Raw genomic sequence first — 16,832 nt, 5'->3', positions numbered from 1 at the left:
GGCTCAGCCAACCCCCTCCCCTGCCCCCACAGGAAAAATCTATAGATTTAACTAAAAATCCCTCTAGAAGCAGAGGTCACTGAAAATCCTCCAACAGGAGGAAACATGCGAATAAAATGAATAAGATTTGCGCAAGAAAATCGCATTGAAGGAAATAACCGGAAGTGACACGTCGGAGAATCTCTGCGTCACTTCCGGAAGATGTCGGAGCCCAGGGAGCGAAAATCTGAAACGAGGACGCCGCCAACCTACCTCAGCCAGGCACAACAGCGCGGGGCCTGGCAGAAGATAAGCTGCCGGCCACAAATGAGGTACATAAGAAAAAAAGGAGGGCAACAGCGTTACCCAATGGAAATAAGGATCCCCGCACTTTCAAGAGAAAGGGGGGGACCAACCGCTTAGTCCACCTGTCCGGGAGGACAGAAAAAAACAGGGGGTTGACTCCCTCCTTTTAAGGGGATACTTAATTGTTATATTGAGTTATTATGCTTGGGCTTATTAAACATTCCGCCGGTCCTACCTGTCCACGGGGGGTGGTTAACCCCATCTGTGCTGCTGGTAGGACGTAAGGGAATATAAACAGTAGAAAAAGGAAAATGAGTTCTTTCAATTTGGAATTTATCCAGAATTTTTCCCCAAAAAGTTTTGGATTCTAACAAGCCCAAATATTTTTCAAATCATTTCAGGTAAATCAAGCGAAAAACCTGTACAATTCAGCTTAATTTCTAAAAGGAGTAAAAAGTATTAAGAGTATTTCACAACTACAGGATAGCCTTCCAATCAGTGATGAGCCCTTTAAACAGGCTTCCTGCATAATAGCTAAGCCAGCCTGCCATCTGCAAATCAGCTCTTCCTGAACAAAATTCATCAGAGCACAGCAGATAAAATCAGACAACGTATATATTATTGAGAAACCCAGAATAGCACACTAGACTCTCTCTCACTTTTTGTTATTATATGTGTCATATATGATGAAAAAATAGGCTTATGTGCTGGTTACAGTATAGTACATTTAATAAGAATATTAAAACTCTGGGAGCAATACTAGCAAACCATAAAACATATCTCTGCTATTTTACCTGCTTTCCTTTATGTCAAAACTTGGTCCAATTTACTCAAGCAAGTGTTCCCAAAGGGAGCTATTTAGAGTGCCTGCTCAAGAAAATCTGTTTGTTTGCACAGCCTTTTTCCAAGAAGCTGGCATTATACAAAAGACATTTATATTTGATTGCTTTACATACTGCTTTTAGGTTATTTGCTGTTTAGATTTTTATTTTGCTATATCCTCAGCCTGTTGTTCCAAATACATCTTATAATATTATACTTTTTCACTCCAAATTCACAAATTAAAGATACCGGTATATGCAAATAAGATATAGTATAAGACTATTTACAACCTCAGAATACAAATGTTGTGCATAAAACACCCAAACATTCATGTGCACTATCTGTATAAGGCCTCATGCACACGACCATTGTGCCTTTTGCGGTCTGCAAATTGCGGATCCACAAAAAAAGGATGGCGTCCGTGAGCATTCCGCAATTTGCGGAACGGCACGGACAGCCATTAATATAGCTGCCTATTCTTGTCTGCAAAACGCGGAAAAGAATAGGACAGGTTATATTTTTTTTGCGGACCATGGAACAGAGCAACAGATGCGGACAGCACACGGAGTGCTGTCCTCATCTTTTGCGGCCCCATAGAAGTAATTGGGTCCGCATCCGAGCCACCAAAACTGCGGTCTGTGGATGAGGCCTAACACAAACATCCAGTTTGGTGAATAGTTATGCCTCTTTCACACCTGTTTGTTCAGTGATTTCCATCAGTGATTTTGAGCCAAAACCAGGTGCGGCTCTAAACAAAGAACAGGTGCAGATCTTTCCCTTATACCTTATATATCTCTGGAGGCTCCACTTCTGGTTTTGGCTCAAAATCACTAATGAAAATCACTGACTGAACACTGACCGTGTGAATAACGCATTACAAAGATAAGGTTTTAAAAATCTGCTTAAAAAGAGTGTGTCATCAGAAAATTATGTATTGTTTAACCACCTCAGCCCCCCTAGCTTAAACACCCTTAATGACCAGGCCACTTTTTACACTTCTGCACTACACTACTTTCACCGTTTATTGCTCGGTCATGCAACTTACCACCCAAATGAATTTTACCTCCTTTTCTTCTCACTAATAGAGCTTTCATTTGGTGGTATTTCATTGCTGCTGACATTTTTACTTTTTTTGTTATTAATCGAAATTTAACAAAATTTTTGCAAAAAAATGACATTTTTCACTTTCAGTTGTAAAATTTTTCAAAAAAACGACATCCATATATAACTTTTTCTCTAAGTTTATTGTTCTACATGTCTTTGATAAAAAAAAATGTTTGGGTAAAAAAAAATGGTTTGGGTAAAAGTTATAGCGTTTACAAACTATGGTACAAAAATGTGAATTTCCGCTTTTTGAAGCAGCTCTGACTTTCTGAGCACCTGTCATGTTTCCTGAGGTTCTACAATGGCCAGACAGTAGAAAAACCCCACAAATGACCCCATTTCGGAAAGTAGACACCCTAAGGTATTCGCTGATGGGCATAGTGAGTTCATAGAACTTTTTATTTTTTGTCACAAGTTAGCGGAAAATGATGATTTTTTTTATTTTTTTATTTTTTTCCTAACAAAGTCTCATATTCCACTAACTTGTGACAAAAAATATAAATGTCCATGAACTCACTATGCCCATAACGAAATACCTTGGGGTGTCTTCTTTCCAAAATGGGGTCACTTGTGGGGTAGTTATACTGTCCTGGCATTCTAGGGGCCCTAATGTGTGGGAAGTAGTTTGAAATCAAAATGTTTACAAAATGACCTGTGAAATCCGAAAGGTGCTCTTTGGAATGTGGGCCCCTTTGCCCACCTAGGCTGCAAAAAAGTGTCACACATCTGGTGTCGCCGTACTCAGGAGAAGTTGGGCAATGTGTTTTGGGGTGTCATTTTACATATACCCATGCTGGGTGAGAGAAATATCTCGGCAAAAGACAACTTTTCCCATTTTTTTATACAAAGTTGGCATTTGACCGAGATATTTCTCTCACCCAGCATGGGTATATGTAAAATGACAACCCAAAACACATTGCCCAACTTCTCCAGAGTACGGCAATACCAGATGTGTGACACTTTTTTGCAGCCTAGGTGGGCAAAGAAGCCCACATTCCAAAGAGCACCTTTCGGATTTCAGAGGTAATTTTTTACACATTTTGATTTAAAACTACTTACCACACATTAGGGTTCCTAGAATTCCAGGGCAGTATAACTACCCCACAAGTGACCCCATTTTGGAAAGAAGACACCCCAAGGTATTTCATGATGGGCATAGTGAGTTCATGGATGTTTTTATTTTTTGTCACAAGTTAGTGGAATATGAGACTTTGTAATAAAAAAAAATAAAATCATCATTTTCCGCTAACTTATGACAAAAAAAAAATTCTAGGAACTCGCCATGCCCCTGACGGAATACCTTGGGGTGTCTTCTTTCCAAAATGGGGTCACTTGTGGGATAGTTATACTGCCCTGGCATTTTAGGGGCCCTAATGCGTGAGAAGTAGTTTGAAATCAAAATCTGTAAAAAATGCCCTGTGAAATCCGAAAGGTGCTCTTTGGAATGTGGGCCCCTTAGCCCACCTAGGCTGCAAAAAAGTGTCACATATCTGATATCACCGTATTCAGAAGAAGTAGGGCAATGTGTTTTGGGGTGTCTTTTTACATATACCCATGCTGGGTGAGAGAAATATCTCGGCAAAAGACAACTTTTCCCATTTTTTTATACAAAGTTGGCATTTGACCAAGATATTTATCTCACCCAACATGGGTATATGTAAAATGACACCCCAAAAAACATTCCCCAACTTCTCCTGAGTACGGCGATACCAGATGTGTGACACTTTTTTGCAGCCTAGATGCGCAAAGGGGCCCAAATTCCTTTTAGGAGGGCATTTTTAGACATTTGGATACCAGACTTCTTCTCACGCTTTAGGGCCCCTAAAATGCCAGGGCAGTATAAATACCCCACATGTGACCCCATTTTGGAAAGAAGACACCCCAAGGTATTCAATGAGGGGCATGGCGAGTTCATAGAATTTTTTTTTTTTGGGCACAAGTTAGCGGAAATTATTATATTTTGTTTTTTTCTCACAAAGTCTCCCTTTCCGCTAACTTGGGACAAAAATTTCAATCTTTCATGGACTCAATATGCCCCTCACGGAATACCTTGGGGTGTCTTCTTTCCGAAATAGGGTCACATGTGTGGTATTTATACTGCCCTGGCATTTTAGCGGCCCTAAAGCGTGAGAAGAAGTCTGGAATATAAATGTCTAAAAAATTTTACGCATTTGGATTCTGTGAGGGGTATGGTGAGTTCATGTGAGATTTTATTTTTTGTCACAAGTTAGTGGAATATGAGACTTTGTAAGAAAAAAAATTTAAAAAATTCCGCTAACTTGGGCCAAAAAAATGTCTGAATGGAGCCTTACAGGCGGGTGATCAATGACAGGGCGGGTGATCAGGGAGTGTATATGGGGTTATCACCCCCTGTCATTGATCACCCCCCTGTAAGGCTCCATTCAGATGTCCGTATGTGTTTTGTGGATCCGCGGTGTCCGTGTTTTGCGGATCCACGGATCCGCAAAACACATACGGACGTCTGAATGGAGCCTTACAGAGCGGTGATCAATGACAGGGGGGTGATCAATGACAGGGGAGTGATCAGGGAGTCTATATGGGGTGATCACCCCCCTGTCATTGATCTCCCCCCCTTTAAGGCTCCATTCAGACGTCCGTATGTGTTTTGCGGATCCGATCCATGTATCCGTGGATCCGTAAAAAACATACGGACGTCTGAATGGAGGCTTACAGGGGGGTGATCAATGACAGGGGGGTGATCAATGACAGGAGAGTGATCAGAGAGTCTATATGGGGTGATCACGGGTTATTAAGGGGTTAATAAGTGACGGGAAGGGGTGTAGTGTAGTGGTGTTTGGTGCTACTTATTACTGAGCTGCCTGTGTCCTCTGGTGGTCGATGCAAGCAAAAGGGACCACCAGAGGACCAGGTAGCAGGTATATTAGACGCTGTTATCAAAACAGCGTCTAATATACCTGTTAGGGGTTAAAAAAATCGCATCTCCAGCCTGCCAGCGAACGATCGCCGCTGGCAGGCTGGAGATCCACTCGCTTACCTTCCGATCCTGTGAACGCGCGCGCCTGTGTGCCTGCGTTCACAGGAAATCTCGCGTCTCGCGAGATGACGCATATATGCGTGACTGTGCCTGCACCTGCCGCCTCCGGAGTGCGATCCTGCGTTAGGCGGTCCGGAGGCGGTTAAATTAAATTTTTATGTTAAACATACAGATGTGTCCACACTTAAAGGGAACCTGTTGTCAACTCTGCCTATAATAACGGTAGAATAAAGTAGTGACAGGTGAGTTGATTTCAGCGGTCGGTCATTTAAAAGTTAAAAGTAAGTGGTTGCCTGGAAACAACATCACAATCATTGCAGAGTAGGCCTGGAAAAGAGTCCCAAACACCTGAGAAGAGTCATGGTTATTCATGAATTCCTGCTCTCCCTGTCCACCTGCTGATGACTGACAGTCTTCTACCTAGTTTTCTCCCTTTCTCTCTAGGAGAGAACTGCCAGTCATCAGCAGATTGGCGAGAGTGCAGGAGATTATCAATAACCATTACTCTTCTCAGGTAGATCTGACTCTTTTCAAGGCATGTACTGCAATTATTATGATGCTGATTCTCAGCAACAACTTACTTTTAGCTCATGAATGACACACTGCTGAAATAAGCATTTCTGTCACTAATTTATGCTGCCCTCAGTGAGGTCAGCATAAAGTTGATGACAGGTTCCCTTTAACTGCTCACTTATCTCAACATGTCCTGAGATGTGTGTCACGAAATGACATTACATCTAAATTAGATAAATTGCAATACAACGTTCAGACAGCAGGTGGCGCATTGTGTTACTAGCTAATACCTGAACATAAGGTCAAGACTAGGGATGAGCGAACCCGAACTGTAACATTTTCGTAAAGGTCCAGGTTCGGGTTCGGTGTTCGGCGCTGTCTTGGCGCTTTTTGAAAGGCTGCAAAGCAGCCAATCAACAAGCGTCATACTACTTGCCCCAAGAGGCCATCACAGCCATGCATACTATTGGCATGGCTGTGATTGGCCAGTGCAGCATGTGACCCAGCCTCTATATAAGCTTGAGTCACGTAGCGCTGCACGTCACTCTGCTGTTACAAGTGTAGGGAGAGGTTGCAGCTGCGACGTTAGGGCAAGATTAGGCAGTGATTAGCTCCTCCAAAACACTTAAGACAGTGATCGATCTACAGCTGTGGATCATTGAACTGCTGCTATTCAATTGCTCACTGTTTTTAGGCTGCCCAGAGCGTTTTTCAGTCACTTTTTTCTGGGGTGATCGGCGGCCATTTTGTGGGTTGTGGTGCGCCAGCACAAGCTGCCACCAAGTCCATTTAACCATCAATAGTGTGGTTATTTTTTGCTATATCCTACATCAGGGGCAAGCTGTCACCAAGTCCATTTAACCATCAATAGTGTGGTTATTTTTTGGCTATATCCTACATCAAGGGCAAGCTGCCACCAAGTCCATTTAACCATCAATACTGTGGTTATTTTTTGGCTATATCCTACATCAGGGGCAAGCTGCCACCAAGTCCATTTAACCATCAATAGTGTGGTTATTTTTTGGCTATATCCTACATCAGGGGCAAGCTGCCACCAAGTTCATTTAACCATCAATAGTGTGGTTATTTAAATCTATCCCTAAAAGGGTATTAGTGTAATATGGTACCTAAATAGATAGCCAGATAGTTTTAGGTGTCTGTAAAAAAAGGCCTAAATTTGAATTCAATACATTGGGCCAAATAATATTTTTCTTATTGTGGTGAACGGTAACAATGAGGAAAACTTCTAGTAAGGGACGCGGAGGCGGACATGGTCGTGGTGGTGTTAGTGGACCCTCTGGTGCTGGGAGAGGATGTGGCCGTTCTGCCACAGCCACACGTCCTAGTGTACCAACTACCTAAGGTCCCAGTAGCCGCCAGAATTTACAGGGATATTTGGTGGGGCCCAATGCCGTTCTAAGGATGGTAAGGCCTGAGCAGGTACAGGCATTAGTCAATTGGGTGGCCGACAGTGGATCCAGCATGTTCACATTATCTCCCACCCAGTCTTCTGCAGAAAGCGCACAGATGGCGCCTGAAAACCAAGCCCATCAGTCTGTCACATCACCCCCATGCATATCAGGGAAACTGTCTGAGACTCAACTTATGCAGCAGTCTCTTATGCTGTTTGAAGACTCTGCTGGCAGGGTTTCCCAAGAGCATCCACCTAGCCTTTCCCCAGCGGTGGAAAACATAGAATGCACTGACACACAACCACTTATGTTTCCTGATGATGAGGACATAGGAATACCACCTCAGCACATCTCTGATGATGATGAAACACAGGTGCCAACTGCTGCGTCTTTCTGCAGTGTGCAGACTGAACAGGAGGTCAGGGAGGAAGACTGGGTGGAAGACGATGCAGGGGGACGATGAGGTCATAGACCCCACATGGAATGAAGGTCATGCCACTGACTTTCAGAGTTCGGAGGAAGAGGCAGTGGTGAGACCGAGCCAACAGCGTAGCAAAAAAGGGAGCAGTGGGCAAAAGCAGAACACCCGCCGCCAAGAGAGTTCGCCTGCTACTGGCCACCGCCACCTGGGACCAAGCACCCCAAAGGCAGCTTCAAGGAGTTCCCTGGCGTGGCAGTTCTTCAAACATTGTGCTGACGACAAGACCCGAGTGGTTTGCACGCTGTGCCATTAGAGCCTGAAGCGAGGCATTAACGTTCTGAACCTTAGCACAACCTGCATGACCAGGCATCTGCATGCAAAGCATGAACTGCAGTGGAGTAAACACCTTGAAAACAAGGAATTCACTCAGGCTCCCCCTGCTACCTCTTCTGCTGCTGCCTCGGCCTCTTCCTCTGCCTCTGGAGGAACGTTAGCACCTGCGGCCCAGCAAACAGAGGATTTAACACCAACACCACCACCTCCATCACCAAGCATCGCCACCATGTCACACGGCAGTGTTCAGCTCTCCATCTCACAAACATTTGAGAGAAATCGTAAATTCCCACCTAGCCACCCTCGATCCCTGGCCCTGAATGCCAGCATTTCTAAACTACTGGCCTATGAAATGCTGTCATTCAGGCTGGTGGACACAGGCAGCTTCAAACAGCTCATGTCGCTTGCTGTCCCACAGTATGTTGTTCCCAGCCGCCACTACTTCTCCAAGAGAGCCGTGCCTTCCCTGCACAGCCAAGTATCTGATAAAATCAAGTGTGCACTGCGCAACGCCATCTGTGGCAAGGTCCACCAAACCACAGATACGTGGACCAGTAAGCATGGCCAGAGACGCTATATCTCCCTAACTGCACACTGGGTAAATGTAGTGGCGGCTGTGCCCCAGGCGGAGATCTCTTTGGCGCACGTCCTTCCGCCGCCAAAGATCGCAGGGCAACATTCTTTGCCTCCTGTAGCCTCCTCCTCCTACTCGGCTTCCTCCTCCTCTTCTTTCACCTGCTCATCCAGTCAGCCACACACCTTTTCCACCAACTTCAGCACAGCCCTGGGTAAACGTCAGCAGGCCATTCTTAAACTCATATGTTTGGGGGACAGGCCCCACACCGCGCAGGAGTTGTGGCGGGGTATTGAACAACAGACCAACGAGTGGTTGCTGCCGGTGAGCCTCAAGCCCTGCCTGGTGGTGTGCAATAATGGGTGAAATCTCATTGCAGCTCAGGGACTAGCCAGTTTGATGCACATCCCTTGCCTGGCGCAAGTGCTGAATTTGGTGGTGCAGAAGTTGATTCACAACTACCCCGACATGTCAGAGCTGCTGCATAAAGTGCGGACCGTCTGTGCGCGCTTCCGGCGTTCACATCCTGCCGCTGCTCGCATGTCTGTGCTACAGCGTAACTTCGGGCTTCCCGCTCACCGCCTAATATGCGGCGTGCCCACCAGGTGGAACTCCACCTTGCACATGCTGGACAGACTGTGCGAGCAGCAGCAGGCCATAGTGGAGTTTCAGCTGCAGCACGCACGGGTCAGTCGCACTGTGGAACAGCACCACTTCACCACCAATGACTGGGCCTCCATGCGAGACCTGTGTGCCCTGTTGCGCTGTTTCGAGTACTCCAACAACATGGCCAGTGGCGATGACGCCGTTATTAGCGTTACAATACCACTTCTATGTCTCCTTGAGAAAACACTTAGGGCGATGATGGAAGAGGAGGTGGCCCAGGAGGAGGAGGAGGAGGAAAAGGGGTCATTTTTAGCACTTTCAGGCCAGTCTCTTAGAATTGACTCAGAGGTAGGTTTTTTGCAACAGCAGAGGCCAGGTACAAATGTGGCCAGACAGGGCCCACTACTGGAGGACGAGAAGGATGAGGAGGAGGTGGAGGAGGAGGATGAAACATGTTCACAGCGGGGTGGCACCCAACGCAGCTCGGGCCCATCACTGGTGCATGGCTGGGGGGAAAGGCAGGATGATGATGATACGCCTCCCACAGAGGACAGCTTGTCCTTACCTCTGGGCAGCCTGGCACACATGAGCGACTACATGCTGAAGTGCCAGCGCAACGATAGCAGAGTTGCCCACATTTTAACGTGTGCGGACTACTGGGTTGCCACCCTGCTGGATCCCCGGTGCAAAGACAATGTGCCCACCTTACTTCCTGCACTGGAGCGTGATAGGAAGATGCTCGAGTACAAGCGCACGTTGGTAGACGCGCTACTGAGAGCATTCCCAAATGTCACAGGGGAACAAGTGGAAGCCCAAGGCGAAGGCAGAGGAGGAGCAAGAGGTCGCCAACGCAGCTGTGTCACGGCCAGCTCCTCTGAGGGCAGGGTTAGCATGGCAGAGATGTGGAAAAGTTTTGTCACCACGCCACAGCTAACTGCACCACCACCTGATACGGAACGTGTTAGCAGGAGGCAACATTTCACTAACATGGTGGAACAGTACGTGTGCACACCCCTCCACGTACTGACTGATGGTTCGGCCCCATTCAACTTCTGGGTTTCCAAATTGTCCACGTGGCCAGAGCTAGCCTTTTATGCCTTGGAGGTGCTGAACTTGTATTCAGCACGGCAGGGGGCGTCATTACAGACAAACGCAGCCGCCTGTCCACAGCCAATGTGGACAAGCTGACGTTCCAGTGGTGGGTGACATGAAGCCTGATTCTCTGCAATGGGACCTCTCTCCTCTGTCTGGGTGCCGGGGCCTAAATATCTGACAGTGGCCTGTTCCAGTGGTGGGTGACATGAAGCCTGATTCTCTGCAATGGGACCTCTCTCCTCTATCTGGGTGCCGGGGCCTAAATATCTGACAGTGGCCTGTTACAGTGATGGGTGACATGAAGCCTGATTCTCTGCTATGGGACCTCTCTCCTCTGTCTGGGTGCCGGGGCCTAAATATCTGACAGTGGCCTGTTCCAGTGGTGGGTGACATGAAGCCTGATTCTCTGCAATGGGACCTCTCTCCTCTGTCTGGGTGCCGGGGCCTAAATATCTGACAGTGGCCTGTTCCAGTGGTGGGTGACATGAAGCCTGATTCTCTGCTGTGGGACCTCTCTCCTCTGTCTGGGTGCCGGGCCTAAATATCTGACAGTGGCCTGTTCCAGTGGTGGGTGACATGAAGCTGATTCTCTGCAATGGGACCTCTCTGCTCTGTCTGGGTGCCGGGGCCTAAATATCTGACAGTGGCCTGTTCCAGTGGTGGGTGACATGAAGCCTGATTCTCTGCAATGGGACCTCTCTGCTCTGTCTGGGTGCCGGGGCCTAAATATCTGACAGTGGCCTGTTCCAGTGGTGGGTGACATGAAGCCTGATTCTCTGCAATGGGACCTCTCTCCTCTGTCTGGGTGCCGGGGCCTAAATATCTGACAGTGGCCTGTTCCAGTGGTGGGTGACATGAAGCCTGATTCTCTGCAAAGGGACCTCTCTGCTCTATCTGGGTGCCGGGGCCTAAATATCTGACAGTGGCCTGTTCCAGTGGTGGGTGACATGAAGCCTGATTCTCTGCATTGGGACCTCTCTGCTCTGTCTGGGTGCCGGGGCCTAAATATCTGACAGTGGCCTGTTCCAGTGGTGGGTGACATGAATCCTGATTCTCTGTAATGGGACCTCTCTCCTCTGTCTGGGTGCCGGGGCCTAAATATCTGACAGTGGCCTGTTCCAGTGGTGGGTGACATAAAGCCTGATTCTCTGCAATGGGACCTCTCTCCTCTGTCTGGGTGCCGGGGCCTAAATATCTGACAGTCGCCTGTTCCAATGGTGGGTGACATGAAGCCTGATTCTCTGCAATGGGACCTCTCGGCTCTGTCTGGGTGCCGGGGCCTAAATATCTGACAGTGGCCTGTTCCAGTGGTGGGTGACATGAAGCCTGATTCTCTGAAATGGGACCTCTCTCCTCTGTCTGGGTGCCGGGGCCTAAACATCTGACAGTGGCCTGTTCCAGTGGTGGGTGACATGAAGCCTGATTCTCTGCTATGCGACCTCTCTCCTCTGTCTGGGTGCCAGGGCCTAAATATCTGATAGTGGCCTGTTACAGTGGTGGGTGGCATGAAGCCTGATTCTCTGCTATGGGACCTCTCTCCTCTGTCTGGGTGCCGGCGCCTAAATATCTGACAGTGGCCTGTTCCAGTGGTGGGTGACATGAAGCCTTATTCTCTGCTATGGGACCTCTCTCATATTGATATTGGTTAATTTTTATTTATTTTATTTTCATTTTAATTCATTTCCCTATCCACATTTGTTTGCAGGGGATTTACCTACATTTTGCTGCCTTTTGCAGCCCTCTAGCCCTTTCCTGGGCTATTTTACAGCCTTTTTAGTGCCGAAAAGTTCGGGTCCCCATTGACTTCAATGGGGTTCGGGTTCGGGGCGAAGTTCGGGTCGAGTTTGGATCCCGAACCGGAACATTTTCGGGAAGTTCGGCCGAACTTCTCGAACCCGAACATCCAGGTGTTCGCTCAACTCTATGCATGATATTTAAAATACTTATTGATTACTGATTGTCTGCTGTGCTATGTATCTAATCCTATCATATGTGATACTGACCTATGAGCTGTGTATCTAATCATATCATGTGTCATACTATCCTTTGAGATTTGTATCTAATCCTATCAAGTGTGATACTGTATGATGAGATGTGTATCTAATCCTATCATGTGGCATACTGTCCTTTGAGCTTTGTATCTAATCCTATCATGTGGCATACTGTCCACTAAGCTGTGTATCTAATACTACCATGTGTGATACTGTTTTTGAGCTTTGCATCTAATCCTATCATGTGTGATACTTTATGATGAAATGTGTATCTAATTCTGCCATGTGCGATGCTGTCCTTTGAGCTTTGTATCTAATCCTATCGTGTCATACTGTCCTCTGAGCTGTGTATTTAATCCTACCATAATGCCTGCTTCATGTGGAATGTTTGAGTACAAAGATGCCATGTCTAGTGTCAGCCAGCGGTAAGTAGGGTTCCATTTGATGTTTTTTAACAAGGAGATGATTTGGGTTTTTATAGATAACGATACCAACTGTCCATTTTTCCAACAAAGGGTGACAGCACCCTCCGCCAAACTAGGGCAAAAAATATTGCATGCACATATTTATTTATGTATTTATTTATATTCTGATCCATTCAGCCCAAATACTTATATCGTTACGCAGAAGTATGGCCCACCCTATTGTGGTAACCCTTTGTATTATATTGCAATGGATTTTAACCTCCTCAGGACCGCCGTACGCAGGATTGCGTCCTGGCGGCGGCCCTGCTCTTCTGGGTGGACGCATATACGCGTCCTCTCGTGATGGCCGAGATTTCCTGTGAACGCGCGCACACAGGCGCGCGCGCTCACAGGAACGGAAGGTAAGCGAGTGGATCTCCAGCCTGCCAGCGGCGACCGTTCGCTGGCAGGCTGGAGATGCGATTTTTTTTGATACAGCGTCTAATATACCTGCTACCTGGTTCTCTGGTGGTCCCCTTTGTTTGGATCGACCACCAGAGGACACAGGTAGCTCAGTAATATGTTGCACCAAGCACCACTACACTACACCCCCCCCCTTGTCACTTATTAACCCCTTATTCACCCTTGATCACCCTTGATCACCCCTGATCACCCTATATAGACTCCCTGATCACACCCCTGTCATTGATTACCCCCCTGTCATTGATCACCCCCCTGTAAGGCTCCATTCAGAGGTCCGTATGAATTTTACGGATCCACTGATAGATGGATCGGATCCGTAAAAATCATACAGACGTCTGAATGGAGCCTTACAGGGGAGTGATCAATGAAGGAGGTGATCACCCCATATAGACTCCCTGATCACCCCCCAGTTATTGATTACCCCCCTGTCATTGATCACCCCCCTGTAAGACTCCAATCAGAGGTCCGTATGAATTTTACGGATCCACTGATAGATGGATCGGATCCGTAAAAATCATACGGACGTCTGATTGGAGCCTTACAGGGGAGTAATCAATGACGGAGGTGATCACCCCATATAGACTCCCTGATCACCCCCCTGTCATTGATCACCCCCCTGTAAGGCTCCATTCAGAGGTCCGTATGAATTTTACGGATCCACTGATAGATGGATCGGATCCGTAAAAATCATACGGACGTCTGAATGGAGCCTTACAGGGGAGTGATCAATGACGGAGGTGATCACCCCATATAGACTCCCTGATCACCCCCCTGTCATTGATCACCCCCCTGTCATTTATCACCCCCCTGTAAGGCTGCATTCAGATGTCCGTATGATTTTTACGGATCCACTGATACATGGATCGGATCCGCAAAACACATATGGACATCTGAATGGAGCCTTATAGGGGGGTGATCAATGACAGGGGGGTGATCACCCCATACATACTCCCTGATCACCCCCCTGTCATTGATCACCCCCCTGTCATTGATCACCCCCCTGTAAGGCTCCATTCAGACATTTTTTTGGCCCAAGTTAGCGGAAATTTTTTTTTTTTTTCTTACAAAGTCTCATATTCCACTAACTTGTGTCAAAAAATAAAATCTCACATGAACTCACCATATCCCTCACGGAATCCAAATGCGTAAAAATTTTTAGACATTTATATTCCAGACTTCTTCTCACGCTTTAGGGCCGCTAAAATGCCAGGGCAGTATAAATACCACACATGTGACCCTATTTCGGAAAGAAGACACCCCAAGGTATTCCGTGAGGGGCATATTGAGTCCATGAAAGATTGAAATTTTTGTCCCAAGTTAGCGGAAAGGGAGACTTTGTGAGAAAAAAACAAAATATAATAATTTCCGCTAACTTGTGCCCAAAAAAAAAAATTCTATGAACTCGCCATGCCCCTCATTGAATACCTTGGGGTGTCTTCTTTCCAAAATGGGGTCACGTGTGGGGTATTTATACTGCCTTGGCATTCTAGGGGCCCTAAAGCGTGAGAAGAAGTCTGGGATCCAAATGTCTAAAAATGCCCTCATAAAATGAATGTGGGCCCCTTTGCACATCTAGGCTGCAAAAAAGTGTCACACATGTGGTATCGCCGTATTCAGGAGAAGTTTGGCAATGTGTTTTGGGGTGTCATTTTACATATACCCATGCTGGGTGAGATAAATAGCTTGGTCAAATGCCAACTTTGTATAAAAAATGGGAAAAGTTGTCTTTTGCCGAGATATTTCTCTCACCCAGCATGAGTATATGTAAAAAGACACCCCAAAACACATTGCCCAACTTCTCCTGAATACGGCGATACCACATGTGTGACACTTTTTTGCAGCCTAGGTGGGCAAAGGGGCCCACATTCCAAAGAGCACCTTTAGGATTTCACAGGTCATTTACCTACTTACCACACATTAGGGCCCCTGGAAAATGCCAGTGCAGTATAACTACCCCACAAGTGACCCCATTTTGGAAAGAATACACCCCAAGGTATTCCGTGAGGGGCATGGCGAGTTCCTAGAATTTTTTATTTTTTGTCACAAGTTAGCGGAAAATGATGATTTTCTTTTTTCTTTTTTTTCTTACAAAGTCTCATATTCCACTAACTTGTGACAAAAAATAAAAACTTCCATGAACTCACTATGCCCATCAGCGAATACCTTGGGGTGTCTTCTTTCCAAAATGGGGTCACTTGTGGGGTAGTTATACTGCCCTGGCATTCTAGGGGCCCAAATGTGTGGTAAGTTGTTTGAAATCAAAATCTGTAAAAATTGGCCGGTGAAATCCGAAAGGTTCTCTTTGGAATATGGGCCCCTTTGCCCACCTAGGCTGCAAAAAAGTGTCACACATGTGGTATCTCCGTACTCAGGAGAAGTTGGGGAATGTGTTTTGGGGTGTCATTTTACATATACCCATGCTGGGTGAGATAAATATCTTGGTCAAATGCCAACTTTGTATAAAAAAATGGGAAAAGTTGTCTTTTGCCAAGATATTTCTCTGTTTTGGGGTGTCATTTTACATATACTCATACCCATACACATTTGGGCCCCTAGAATGCCAGGGCAGTATAACTACCCCACAAGTGACCCCATTTTGGAAAGAAGACACCCCAAGGTATTCGCTGATGGGCATAGTGAGTTCATGGAAGTTTTTATTTTTTGTCACAAGTTAGTGGAATATGAGACTTTGTAAGAAAAAAAAAAAAAAAAAATCATCATATTCCACTAACTTGTGACAAAAAATAAAAAGTTCTATGAACTCACTATGCCTCTCAGTGAATACCTTAGGGTGTCTACTTTCCGAAATGGGGTCATTTGTGGGGTGTTTGTACTGTCTGGGCATTGTAGAACCTCAGGAAACATGACAGGTGCTCAGAAAGTCAGAGCTGCTTCAAAAAGCGGAAATTCACATTTTTTTACCATAGTTTGTAAACGCTATAACTTTTACCCAAACCATTTTTTTTTACCCAAACATTTTTTTTTATCAAAGACATGTAGAACAATAAATTTAGAGAAAAATTTATATATGGATGTCGTTTTTTTTTGCAAAATTTTACACCTGAAAGTGAAAAATGTCATTTTTTTGCAAAAAAATTGTTAAATTTCGATTAATAACACAAAAAGTAAAAATGTCAGCAGCAATGAAATACCACCAAATGAAAGCTCTATTAGTGAGAAGAAAAGGAGGTAAAATTCATTTGGGTGGTAAGTTGCATGACCGAGCAATAAACGGTGAAAGTAGTGTAGGTCAGAAGTGTAAAAAGTGGCCTGGTCTTTAAGGCTGTTTAAGCCCTGGGGGCTGAGGTGGTTAAACTATGTACTCTGACCCGTTGTTACGTATACTTATACTAATAACTACAGAAATAATGATTTGTTGGTTGTATTAAAACATAACTTTTACTAAAGAGTTTAAGAAAAATAGGCCCAAAATACATAAATAAATTAAATTGTCAGAGCGGCGGTATAACAGGTCAATGTGCACGGCGGCACCCAAACAATGAGAGAAGAAGGTACTCGGCGGCACCCAAAAAGAAACCTGTACTCCTACCGCTCTGACGTCAGCGTCCAGGGTGCAGGATGCGTCCAGATGACACCAAGGTGATTATCTCCAATACCGGACGCTCGGCTGCTAGGGATGGCAGGGTTCAAATTCAACCCTAATTTGGCCCTGTTAAGTGGTCTATAGCTTGCCCTAATAACTCTTTAGGGATAGCAGCCTAACCACAGGGCACTCGTCCTTATAAGGGCAACCCCATCCGGAACCTCTCCCT

Source organism: Bufo bufo, chromosome 4, assembly GCF_905171765.1.
Source record: "Bufo bufo chromosome 4, aBufBuf1.1, whole genome shotgun sequence".
Lineage (NCBI taxonomy): Eukaryota > Metazoa > Chordata > Amphibia > Anura > Bufonidae > Bufo > Bufo bufo.
Note: the sequence above shows the minus strand (reverse complement) of the source record.